The sequence below is a fragment of the Cynocephalus volans genome, chromosome 2 (assembly GCF_027409185.1).
Source record: "Cynocephalus volans isolate mCynVol1 chromosome 2, mCynVol1.pri, whole genome shotgun sequence".
In the NCBI taxonomy this organism is placed as follows: Eukaryota; Metazoa; Chordata; class Mammalia; order Dermoptera; family Cynocephalidae; genus Cynocephalus; species Cynocephalus volans.
Genome location: NC_084461.1, coordinates 98,495,115 through 98,509,496, shown reverse-complemented (window position 1 = coordinate 98,509,496; position 14,382 = coordinate 98,495,115).

The window sequence follows — 14,382 nt, the reverse complement described above, 5'->3', positions numbered from 1 at the left end:
GGTGTTGCCTTCTATTTTGTACCTGAGGTGAGTGCCTCACTTGATTCACTGGAGTCCCAGACCTGCTACTGCCACACCCCTGGGCACACAATACCATGTGTGCAGGGTTTCTAAATGGTGTGACCAAATCTCTGCAGATTAACTTTTGGAATGCTAAGCTCCCAACTTCTAAAGATAGCTAGTTTTCCAGAGACTCTCTGGGTTGCTCATCCTGTTTTTCTCCTTGCCTTACCTTTCCATCTTTATAATAAAAAAAATGTCAAAAAAAAAACCCCACCCCAAACCAAAACAAAACAACCCCCCCCCAAAAAAAACCCAGCTGGATAAGCCCTAACAACAATTCTGTCTGTGGAACTTTGTAATATGATTTAGAAATGTAAAAACCAGTTATTTATTTTGGATCAAGTCAGCAGATTGTCATGCTCAAGACAATGTATGTAAAAAGCTCTTTGGCAGTTAAATTTGTTTTATTATAATAGAAAGTGTTTTTATCTTTTCTAACCCAAAGGCGACTGAAGTATTTTTCGGCAGTCAGGCTGGGACAGGAGACATTTTCAGATAAATTACCTCTTACTACACTCTAGAGACACCATTTGTGCTGCTGTATAAGAACTTGCAAGGAGAGGCTATTTGGTGGATTCTTAAAGGGGACAGAAAAAGCAAATTCAAAGAGTTGTTTCTAATACAGTAGTGATTTAGATATAAGGTTTGGGTGACGAGGTTTTTACATTCTGGCTCTACATATCTTTTTCAACATTGGATTTGAATAGACTGCTAAGTACTATGGTAGAAATAAAAAATTGAAAAAAGCGGTAAAATGCCAATTTCTCACTTAACAGCATTTTGAAAAGTCTGTTCAGCAGGAGGGTTAAAATGTGGCCATTCTGCTGTACAGCTTGTGTAGACAGAAGTCAACCTACAGCCCAGCTGAGATTTTGTGCTCCTGTGGTTTAGTCTTCCCTCTGCTGTCAGACTACCAGCTCATTAGTATTTAAATCAGCTCATAAATATTTCCTGGAAATTCGCAGTTGCTTAAGCTTCACCACTGTTCATCTCCTTATCCTCCTCCTTTAGTCTCACGTACGCCTTTGTTTCTTAGGCTGATTCAACATTGCAGGAGGGTGGATCTCATTACATATTAATCTTACTGATATATGATGATGAACAAGGGAAGGAAGAAGTCCTGTCAGAGGATAAAGATGAGAAATAGGGAAAGGATGTGGAAGGAAATTTTACCCCATTTTCTTTTTACAAATAAAATTATCTAATGATGGACCAAGGAAGTCTGTATAAAATAAAAACAGCTCAAAAGCATATGCCAAGGCAATTTGACCTGAATGAATGTTTCTTTCACATACCCTTTAAAAGCTTTGAAACACAGACGAAACATTTCACTGGGGGCAGACCCTGGATATTTCCACTGGGGAGATGGTTGCATGGTTACAAAACCTCTTCTGTTCAACATGAGAGCTGTAATTCTAATTATAAAATAATGATGACAGAGAGGGGCCAGTCCCATTATGATATTCCATATGGTTCTTAGCATTGTGCCAGGGTTCAACACTAATACTCACATACAATGCCAACAACTAGTTCTTTTAAATGACTTTGAATAACATTTAACCAATGACAATGAAAGAAAGATAAACATATCATATTTCATTGAATTTAAAGTGCCATTGATTGTAAGCGCCGTTATTTGATATATACTTAAGAAAGAAAAAAGTGCTGCCAATTAAACTAGGACACACTATTGATTGTAAGTACATCCTGATTTTAGAGATGTGAGAAAATGTGAATCAGTGAAATATGTTAATTTTAAAAACAGGTTATTCTGGAGAGAATAAAGATTATTCAGAGGCTATATGACTTGAAAGAATGTTGAAAATAGTGTTAATCTCTTCAGCAGGAGCATCCATTCTAAAAGCAGTGACTTTTCCAATATCATATACCTGAGAGATGTAAAAAGCATAGAGAAGCAAAACTTTTGGGGCAGACCCTGACAGTTTGCCCAGGATGGGAGACACTGATGGGGCCTTATCACTGACAGTCTCATGTCATTCGATTATATGCTCCAAAGGTCTTCTAAAATAAACTTCAGAATAGATATGTGTAAAGAGACCTGCCAGGCCTGGCAATTAAAGCACAATTTTGGACTAAGAAGCACCCAATCCTACTAAATGCAGTCCAGATAATTTAGTCTGTCATTCAAGGACCCACACAATCTGATCTAAAACTATTTTTTTCTTTGAGTTTTTTTTTCCTCTTTTGCTTTTTTATATGTAACCCACACTTCCACCAAGTTGAATTACTGAATTTTCTTAAACCACAGTGTGTTATCTCAGTACCCTGTCATTGCTTATACCAGAGTTTCTCACCCTTGGCACTATTGACATTTTGGGCTGGAAAATTCTTTTTCATGAGGGCTGTCCTGTGCATTGAAGGATTTTTAGCATCATCTGTGGTCTCTATCCACTGGATGCCAGTAGCACCTCTTCTCAGTTGTAAAATCCAAAATGTCTTCAGATGTTACCAAATGTCCCTGGGGGTGGGGGGACAAAATCCCCACTGGTTGAGAATCACTGCTTATACCATGCTAGCATAGTGAGAGCACACGAACTTTGGTATCAAATATACGTGAGCTTGAATCCTGGCTCTTTGGGATGGACACCTGAATTTTTTGGCCGCTTACCATCCATTCCCTCTTTCTAACAACACCCTGTTTTCCTTTGGGGGAATAAGCATTTTCCTACCGCGTGTAGACTTGATGGGACTCTAAGCCTCGGAGACAGTGTCTTGTCCACCCCTCTGCAGTATGGAACTGAGCTCAGTCAATCCCATACTTTCTTCCAGCACTTCTGCCATCTTGAGCAGAGGGAAGGCAAGAATGAGAAAAAATGTCAGAGTGAATTGACTCCTAGGTGGGATGGGTGGAGTCTTTCCTCCTATCTTTATGTTTGTCCCAATTCCTGTCTTTTTTCCGATTTGGGTTTCTAGATTCTCATCTTCACTGTATCCCAATATTCCTCCACTAAATGACTTCTTCGGCTAACTACATGAGGGTTGTTTTCTGTTGCTTACCTGCAAAGACACTGCTATTGACTAGCTTGGTGCTGAATCAGTCTCTTCGCATCTCCAAACCTACGTTTCTCTTGTGACAATTGAAAATAAAAGCTGCTTACCTTTTGAATTTACAAAAGATGCCCTCCCCAAAATCTCTGTCTCTTTAAATCCTAGCTATTATTCATTAGGCTAGGTTCTGTGCTAAGTCCTGGAGAGAAAATGAGATACCACCTCTGTCCTTATGGGGTTCACTTTCTTCCTCTGACAAAATTAACAGCAGGACCCAGACCACAAAATAAAACAAAACACCATTTTGAGTCAAAACAGTACCAGCAGGCCCAACAGCATTGGCTGAAATTGGCCTTTGCCTTCAGCACGCCTCCAAACCACTTCATTTTGTGCTTACTCCTTGCTAATGGCCTCCCTCCCTCCTTTTCACCACAGAATGCAGGGCTGGGAGGGAAGAGAAGGTTCCCGTCAAAGGAGCTTTATGCATTCATTATTCTGTACCCGCAGCCTGGCTAAAGCTGCTGAAGTGTCTGAGATTCTGCAGTACTGCTAAGTTAGCAGCAGGAGCAAATAAAAGAATTCAGGATCAGCATTTTCTGTTTCTCATCTGATAAAACAAGGTCAGGTACTTCTTTGAACAATCCAGTTCCAACAGCTGTGAAATACAAAAAGACACAGAGGAAGGTTTTTGGGAAAGGCTGGTGGTTATGCACAAGGTGGGTTTAAGTTTTCAGCTTTTGTTGTGGGAGAGGAAAGTTCACTTCATCCCAGGCTTCCCCTTTTCAGAATGGGGAAAAAGAATCCGGGGTGAAAGCCTCTTTTGTACTCCTTTGCTCCTTGCACTAAAGTGCCAGGTGCAGAACTGGGTTCCCAGGGGAATTGGAACATCATTGCCATCGAGATTTGTGGCCATTAGCCCTGATTCTTACTGCTTATCATGGCTGCAGACTCTGAACCTTAAAGCAGATGAAAAAGGTTATACAAGCAGGTGGAAGAAATGGATGCTCCAGAGGTCAGGGCTGAAGGGCGTGTCTCTGAGAGCTTCAGGCCAGACGGGCCCTCAGCTACAAAGATCATGAGGGTTTCTTTGTCTCTCCCCAGCAATCTTTTGCCCTTTATGTGGAAGGTGAGCCCTTTACATGGAAGGCAACCTGAGTCCCCAGACATTTCTCTGCGTACCTTCTGTTTTTAACTCTCCAGGGGTAAACTTTCCAGTCTCTTTCTTTATAACAAATTACACAGTTACTGTCATTCTGGCTAATGAAATAGGAGGTTAGCATGTATTAGAGAAGGCTGGGTGAGTTGTGATCCTACACCCCACAACAAAACCACCCCTGCTGGGCTGCCCTTCCTTTGGTAAGTTACTAGGCCCTAAACACTCTGTGATTGTTTCCTTTCATAAACTTTTAATGAAATATTGAAAACTTTCCCTGGGCAGAGAAAAGTGTGACCTCAGTATGGACCCCAGATTTTCCACTGGACGTCTTTCCCTGGATGTTCCACAGTGCCCTCAAAATGAACATGCCGAAAGATGACCTCATAACCTTCATCCACAAATGATTCCTTCTAATGTTCCCCCGATCCTTATGAACGGTACCATCCATCACCCACAGAATTGCCTATCCAGACACCTGGGGGTCATCTTAACCTCTCTCTCTCCTACACACCCCACCCTTCCTAACATCTCATAGGTCAACAAAGCCTGCAAACCTCTCAAAACCATCAACTACTCCTTATCCCTACTGCCACTCCCTTATTTCAGGGATTTCTAGTGAGTAGAAAGACAGCCACCCTCAAATAATATAGATAAACCCAAAGTCTCTTTATGTAATGCCTTGTCCCCAAATCCTCATCCCCTTTCCCAAGGTAAGCACTAACTATCATTGGGAGTGCAGTCTTTTATAATATTTCTGTGCATTTTCAGATATACAAATGTACATACAGAAGTATATAATTTATTCACATAAATATCAAAGAACTCAAAAAACTATATAGTAAAAAAGGAAATACTCCAATCAAAAAATGGGCAAAGGAGATGAATAGATATTTTTCAAAGAGAGACATACATATGGCCAACAGGTACATGAGAAAGTGCTCAACATCACTAATCATCAGAGAAATGCAAACCAAAACCACATTGAGATATCATCTCATCCCAGTTAGACTCGCCATTATTAAAAAGACTGAGCATAACATGCTGGCGAGGATGTGGAAAAAGGGGAACTCTCCCACACTCTTGGTGGGACTGTAAATTAGCACAGTCGTTGTGGAAAACAGTATGAAGGTTTCTCAAAGAACTATAGATAGAGCTACCATATGATCCGGCAATCCCAGTTCTGGGTATATACCCCAAGGAATGGAAATCATCATGTCAAAGGGACACCTGCATTCTCGTGTTCATTGCAGCTCTGTTTACAATAGTCAAGATATGGAACCAACCTAAATGTCTATCTACAGATGACTGGATAAAGGAAATGTGGTGTATATACACAATGGAATACTACTCAGCCATAAAAAAGAATGAAATTCTGCCATTTGCAGCAACATGGATGAGTCTGGAGAAAATTATGTTAGGTGAAATAAGCCAGACCAAAGAAATAGAAATACCGCATGTTCTCACTCATAACTGGCTGCTAGGGAGGGAGAGAGGGGGAGAGTGAAGGAGGGAAGAAGGAGGAATGAAGGAAAGAAAGAAAGAAAAGACCACCATACATTGAACTTTCAGAAGGAGAGAACAAACCTAAGGATACTAGAGATGGGGCCAGGGAGGGAGGGGATTTGGGAAGAGATAGGTTGAGCAAAGGGCATAAAGAAATATCACAATTTGTAAGAATAAATATGCTAATAATAAATAAAAAATTTAATTAAAAAATCATACGTAAAATATTTTGCATTTTCTTATTTTATCCAAGAAATACCTTGAAGGTATTTCCATGTCAGCATAAATAAATCACCCCTTTTAAAATCTGTATAGTATTCCAGTGTGAAGGGTACCTGCTCTTTTATCAGTGCCGGGTTTTCCCTTTGGGAAGCCACATGTTGACGTGGCTCACCACACAACCTCCTCCCTTCAGGAGTGGGACTATGAGCCATACCGGGCCAGTCTGTGTCACAGGAATGGCCCAGGGATGGATGAGAGTCCCAGCCTGATCTGAAGAAAGCCATCACTGAGACTTTCTGTTTGCTAAACTGAAGGTATCCAAGCCTCCTGCTGCCCTCACATCTACAACCCGAGTCTGGAACATTCCAGGAACCACTTCCCTCACTTGCAGCAATCTTCTTCAGTGAGTACCCTGGGACTTGGTTTCATCTTATCTGACACATAGAAATATGTCTCCCATATTTTAAGGATTCTTTATAATGTCTGGCTCACAGAGAGCATTACTTTTTGTTTTCCAGGTCCGTTTTAGATCTTTAAAAATAACTCTTCTGTCACTTTTGTTATGTGATATATTGCACATTGCCTTGTAATTATCTATTTACTTATCTGTCTCTAACCTGGACTCTTTACAGACAATAACTAATTATCTGTCTGTCTGACATTTGGTAGTCACTCATAAATGTTTATGGCATATTTAAATAAATTCAAAGTTGACCTTGCATTCACCTTCTCTGGATGGTTCAAGAGACTCTACTGCTTTTTAAAGTACAACATTTTTTACCACCTCATGATGAATTAAATTATTGTTCAGCAAATATTTACTCCCCCCTCCAGAATTCCATTAAGGAAGTATATTTATCCTCCCTGACTTTAACCTTGGCCATGGGATTTTCTTGGGCCAGTGGGATGTTAGTGGACAAGATGTGGGTGGAGGCATGGCAGGTGGTTGGGTGGTAGGGGCTGCCATGTCACAAGCCTGCTTTCCTCAATGAGAAGAACCTGCCTCACTTAGATGCTGGTTCAAGGAGGATGAGACAGAGGAGAAGCAGATCTGGACCCAGTCAACAGCTTGAAGCCAGATCCAGCCTAGATAAGCTGAACTCCAGTTTCCCTGCAAATGGGTGAGAAATTGTTGTGTGGCAATAGGCAACTGAAATACACCTACATCAGAATCAGAATCACCTGGGGTGCTTGTTATGAAAGAAATTTCTGAGCCCCACCCTGGACCTAATAACTAATAATCTCTGGGGTGTTTTTTAGAAATTTGTCTTTTAGCAAGATCCCCAGGAGATGTTTATGTTCACTGCTGGGCTGCAGACATTTACCACCATGCTATTTTGAGTGACATGGAAAGAGCAGTAGGTTAGCACCCAGAAAGCTGCTACATTTACCTACAGAAAACTGTTCTGAGAGATTTAGGGCTGTAAAGAAGTCAGGAAACAAATGATTTCTCACCAAATCATTTAATGAAAGGAGTGGAAATTAAGAAACTTAAGGGCTTTTCGGGATGATTTATAAACATAGCATTGCTCAAAAACAATCCTTTTATGCAGGTACCCAGTTAATACTGCTAGTTTAAATTTGAATAAGTTAAAACTAATCATCCTCTAGAATATCAATGACAACACAATATTAATTAATTTAGTAAGTGTTTACTAAATACTAGGAATTCTGGAGGACATTGGAAAAATCACATATATTTATGACAGTATCCTTACCCAAGAACTTCCGCTCTACTTAGCTATGCGCAGATGTGGGTGTTTGGGAGTTTCAAAGAAAATAGATGATGCAGTTCTTGCCTTTCAAATGCTCTCATGGGATGACATCATCACCTTTCCAATCAGTTGTTGTCTTTGGGACCCACCTTGATCCTTATTTCTTGGAGAGACTTCTTTAAAGTAGGTGACAAAACAAAATCATTTCTCTCCTCAACCCTGAATTCACCTCAGCATTCTCGCCCCAGCATCCTTCCTAAATGCACTGCATCCTGCCAGGAAAACCACCCCTCGACTCCCATGTAGGAGGCCAAAGCTCCCGAACTCAGGTTCTATAGTTCCATTCAGCATGCTAGCCCTACCTGGACAGGAGCATAGATAATGAACAAGAAACATTGTAATGGAGCACTATCATAATGATCCTTTCAGATCATGAAATCCATGCCCGAGAAAGCATTTTCAGTAGCAGACAGAATAAGAGGATTGAAATCTGCAGGGAGTTTCATTCCATCATTAATATGCTGCAGAAACAAGTATTGATTTGTGTTATTTACTCATCTGAAGTTCATCTGCTAACCTTGGAGAATGGGTTCCTAAAATGAACTTTGGTCACCGACAACAAAGAGCACATGATGTATTTACTTTTTTCCTAACAATGTAACATCATGTACCTAGCAAATTGCCCTGTGACTTTTTTCACATTACTTGTCCAAACCTAGGCTTTGCCCTGTGGGTTTAACTTCTAGGAAGGACAGCTACACTCATAATGTCATCCTTATCGCCTTGTATGGATAATAATGGCATCAAATATTGCAAGATACAAGCATTTATAGAATAAGAATAGTGACTTTGATATGTTATTTTCTACCTGGAGTGCCCTAAAAAAATATTTAACTGTTAAGTAGGAGAACAGAAACAGTAAGCTTACGGGCTAAGCTTCTTTTTAATTCTAGTACCCTGATAAGTTGGTGTCACTTGGCAGTTCTTAGAGTGCTATTTTCATCACCGAGGAGCCCTATGACGGAACATTCAAGAACTGCCAGCAGCGATCCAAATGGCATGGCTTAAAGAAGCTCGCATCCTTGCTCCTGGATGATGGTCTAGAATTGGAATCACCATAGCCATTTGTCCTCTGAGGCAGGTGCTACTGGTGTCTGTGATGGTTAATTTATTGTGTCAATGTGGCCAGGCTAAGGATGCCCAGATACCTGGTAAAACATTATTTCTGGGTGTGTCTGTGAGGGTGTTTCCAGAAAAGATTAGCATTTGAATCGATGAACTGAGTAAAGCAGATGGCCTTTCCTAATGTGGGTGGGCATCCAATCTGTTGAGTGCCTGAATAGAACAAAAAGGCAAGGGAAGGGTAAATTCACTCTCTTTGCTTGAGCTCAGACATGCATCTTCTCCTGCCCTTGGACATTGGTGATCCTGGTTCTCGGGCTTTCTGACTTAGGCAGCCCCCTGATTTTCAGGCCTTTAGACTCAGACTGAGTTACACCACCAGCTTTCCTCATTCTCCAGCTTGCAGACCACAGGTTGTGGGATGTCTCAGCCTTCATAACTGCCTCAGCCAGTTCCTATATTAAATATCCTTATTTGTATATCTGTATATATATTCTATCAGTTATTTTTCTCTGGTGAATCTGACTAATTTGATACTAAGAATGGTTTTAGAGAAAAAGAATTTTTAAAGATGAGTTTTCTGAATTGGTTCTGGGATTTCTGGAATGGGCTGTATAATATGACTAGATTTAAAGATGCTGATGACTATATTTCTGGTAGTAAAGAGAGCACTGGTGGTATCCCACGCAAAATATCTGCATTGGATCCCCCTAATCAACCACACATAAGAAGCAAGTAGCTAAGTAACTCTGTATATAATAATTTCAAACATTTTTGGAAATCTAAGGACTATAATGACATTGGTTGGTTGGTTGCTCCTAATGTCACTGGACAAAGAGGTAAAAGAAAAAGATAAGTTCAGGAACTTGAATTCCCAGCTGAAGAACTGAGTAAAGGACCTAAGAGCATGTAGGTGTACCCTGAAAGAGAGCTTTATTCCTGTAGCTGCAGGGCTTAATTGCTGAAAGCCAAATGCAGAACCTCATTGTGTGATTAGCTGAATTATAACACAAGTCCATCTTCCAGCCTTGCAGGTGTCTACTGTTAAAGTGAGGGCATTGCCTGGAAAAGAACAAGATCCTGTAAGTTGGGATGGGGATGTCTGTGAAGATTCTGGTAAAGCTGGGGGCACGGAGCCCCTAAATTCTGATGAATCTTCTTTGTCAGTGGAAGAGTTCCCCCCATCCCGTGGTATTAGCCATCCCCCCTCCAAGGGATACACTCTGCATTGCTGGAGGAAGCTGTAATGGCCTTCCCCGAGGCAGTTGCCATGCCAGGCAATGCTGACTCACTCTTTTTGCTTCTTGACCCATAACTTAGACTCAAGTCCCAGCAGGCTCTGAAAGGTGAGGTACAAAGCGTGATCCATGAGGAGGAGTGCTATACTCCAAGGGAATGACTTGAGTTTTCTAATTTAAACAAGCAGAAATTCAGGAAGCATGTATGGGAATGGATATTAAAGGTGTGGGATAATAGTTGAAGAAACAAAGTTGGACCAGGATGAATTTATTGATATGGGCCCACCAAGCAGAGATTTGGCATTTTATGTTGCAGCTTGGAGAGTTAAAAAGAACTCTGGTTGTTTGGTTAGCTGAAACGTAGATCAAAACATGGCCTTTTATTAACAAATTGGAAATGCCTGACCTCCCTTGGTTTAATGTAGAGAAAAGAATTCAAAGGCTTAGGGAGATTGGAATGTTAGATTTGTCATTTAAGAGCTACTGACTCACTCTAGGAGGGTACAGAAGACATATTTTTCACCAATGCTTTGAGAAATGTTTGTGAGGGGAGTTCCCAGCATACTTGAAGTCTTCCATGATCTCTCTTCTCTGTAGGCCAGACCTTGCAGTGGGAACTGCAATCACTTAACTGGAAAATCTAAATACAGTGGGAGAAATTAGATTCTGGGGATGCAGGAGCCAAATAGCAGCCCTCAGCCACTAAAAGCAAGGTGGGTATGGTTACCGCAATGCAGAGCAGAGTCAAAGCAACAGTCAGAATAGTCTGACTGTCACAGACCTGTGGTGTTGGCTGGTTGATCATGGTGTTCCTAGAAGTAAAATTGGAAGCCTACTAGATTCTTACTTGATCTGCATAAGCAGAGAAGGTCTAGCTCAAGTGGACAAAAGTCTAACTCAAATCATAAAAACAATCACAACCTCTTAATCAATTCCCAAACTTGAGCCAGTTTACAGACCCAGAACCCCCTGAATGAAGAAAAGTTTGTGTGGTTTAAAGTGAGTGTATAGGTGCCAAGTTGACAAGGGGTGGAACCATGATGGTTAATTTTGTGTGTCAACATGACCGGAATAAGGGGTGCCCAGAAAGCTGGTGGAACATTTCCAGGTGTGTCTGAGGGTGTTTCTAGAAGAGATTAGTATTTGAATTGATGAACTGAGTAAAGCAGAGGGCCTTCCCTAATGTAGGTGACATCCAATCCATTCTGGGCCTGAACTGAACAAAAATGTGGGGGGAGGGCAAATTCACCTTCTTTGCTTGAGCTGAGATATCCATCTTCTCCTGCCCTTGGACACTGATGCTCCTGGTGCTTGAGCTTTCAGACTCAGACCAGGACCTACATCGTCAGCTCCCGAATTCTCAGACCCTCAGACTCAGACTGAATTACACCATTGGCTTTCCTGGTTTTCCAGCTTGCAGATGGCAGATTGTGGACCTCTTGGCCTCCATAACCATGTGAGCTGATTCCTGTAATAAATCTCCTCTTAAATATATCTATATATCCAATGGGTCCTGTATTCTAGGAGAACCCTAATACAGTGACCAATCCTTGATTGCTTATTTCTGGGCTGGAGCTGCCATCCCCCGTTAGCTACAATTGTTAGCTGCTAATAGTGGAATGAAGCTATTTTCTTTGGGCAGCAGCCCTTAGTCACTGGGAACCACCTTTTCTAGAGAAGCCAGGGAGGTTGTGACCTCGTCTCCCCAGGAGGGTGGCTGAAAGGGGGTGGCATGAAAGCCCAGCTCCCTTGCCTCAAGGTAGAACAAACTATGGTACAATTCATGTTCCAGACTTTTCTGTGAGATCAGGCTGAGGCTAGACTTCTCCTGAAATCACGTCTTCACTTCTTCCCTTATTCTGCTTGCCTTTCTCCCTTAGAGGTTTTTCTCATTCTCTCAATAAATTGCTTACTGGAGAATCTCCATCTCAGATTTTGCTTCCAAGAAACTTGCCCTAAGATATACTTCCAAATAGGGTGGGAGAAATCTTCCCTAACAATACAATGACTTGCCAACGAGAACAGGTGAAGTCCCAAACACTGGTTTGAAACTTTTAAGATGCATACGAGCACCTCCTAAAGCATACAAATCTGTCAATTGGTCAGAAGCAGTTATAGTAGACATTGATCTGGATACAATGTTCATTAATAGGTCTTCATTTGAATAGAAATGTCTTAAAATCCAGCAGAGTTGCAAACAGGAACTCATTCTTCATGTAAAAATCACAGTTATTAACCACTGATAATTCACCTGTGATAGCAGGTTGGTAGAGAATGTGTCTGATGTCATGCTCACATATTTAGGTAGTAACAGAGTAACAGTAGATTTTTAGAGATAAATAACAAATGAATAATAGTAATTGTTTTTTATTATTCATCACAGGCAGGGTGCTAGACATTTTTCTAAAGGCATTTCACTAACATTACTATGATCACCCAGTTAGCATAGCAAGGACCCCATTCAAGTGTGATTCATCAAAGGCACTGCTCTCTGTAGCCATAAAATCATGTTAAAAGATGATGGGAAACCAGTAGCATGGCTGTAGTGCCTCCCTCTGAGTGAAAGATGGACTCTTTCCTTTTTAAAACAATTAGGGTAATCAGCACTTCCATCATCCTCAGGCCTTTCTCCTCATTCTGAGCACTTTTACTCTTTTAAGTTTCAATCTAATGTACCACCTGTTCACTAGAAGCAAGCTTTTAGCTGAGCTGCTAAAAGGAAGAAAGCATTAATAAAGCATTAGCACTTTTTTGAAGCCAAGTATAATCTAAAAGTGGCAGACAGTGAAATCCTGAGATATAATTACCTCTAACTTCTTTTTGGAACTCATTTGCCTAGAATATTTACCCACATCAGCAGGTTCTCTTCTCACTGTGGCTGGAGTGCTGGGGTTTTAGGTATGTACTCCTGCCTCCTTTGAGATATTGAGGACTCCTAGAAATGTGTTAACTAATTGATTAGGTCTCTGACAAAGGCATATGAGTACAGTCTGTCTTGAGAACGATGTCAAGGTGTTGGCGGGGAGCTTCCACCGGCAGGGAGATGGTAGGGCTCTGTGTATCTGAGCACTGTCGCATCACAAATGTGGCTTGGGATTCATAAACTGTTTTCTCTAATGGAGGAAATGTCCTTTCTATCAGATGTGAGTACCTTCATGTGTGTTCTCTCTTCAACATTCTCTCTCATCAGTACATTCTCTAGCAGTACACACATTGGTTCTAATATTATTTATCTTAAAAAACATACATACCCCTCCCTCGATCCCAAATCAGTAACTTATTGATTTCGTTCCTCTGCTGCACAGCAAAATTTGTTGGAAGAGTTGTCTACACCTCGGGTCTTTTCTTCTTCACCTCTTTCTCTCTTCTCCGTCAGGCTTCTATTCCTACCTCTCCACTGAAACTACTCTTGCTGAGTCACCAATGACCTCCGTGTTGATAGCCCTATGAATGACAGACATGATTCAGTCCTTGTCACATTGGCCTCTTGATAGCATTTCATGCTGTTGAACACTCTACTGCCTTCTCAGAGCTTTCCTTCTCCTGACTTCTACGCAGTGGTAAAGTGGTGTGCTTGTAAACCGGCTTGGGGTGGGGTGGAGGCGGAGCCCTGATTTGTGACATTTACCATAGTGTGAGTACTCCCACCACGGCCAATATCAAGTTCTCGATGGTGGAACAACGGCCCACGTGTCTCTGTTTCCGTGACTGGAATCGTACACCACATTATGCTGGTTGTGTCCTTTTACCTGCTTCTACTTGCTCTTTGTTGTTGGTTCTTCCTCCACTACCATAGTTCTAAACATTGATCTTTTTTGAGGATATGCCTGTCCACATCTGCCCCTACCCCTCATTCCTTCAGGTAAGCACTTTTATTCGTTGTTTTGTGTGTTTTTCCAGTGTTTCCTTTTGTAAATGCAGATGTATGTGTGTGTGTATATGAGTGTGTGTGTATATGAGTGTGTGTGTATTCTTATTTTCTCCTTTCTTACACAAAAGGCAGTATCATACACCATTCTTCACGTTGCTTTTTTTTTTTTTTTTTTTTAGCTCTACTGTGTATGCTAGAAATCTTTTCATATCAATACAGAGGTGTTTACGTGATTTTTAAAATACCATTTGTATGCTGGCCACTATCAAATTTATATGTTCATTACAGACTTCTTCACTGAGCTCCAGACTTTCCAACTGCTTATTTCATCTTTAATATCTCAAATATGTCTCAGACTTACCATGCCCAAAATGAAGTCCTTGTTTTCACCTCCTGTGGCGTACACTGTTTTGTTGACCTACCCAATCCCTATCACCAGGTCAGAGTGCCTTCTCCCGAGCTCCTGTGAGTGTTGGCTGCTAA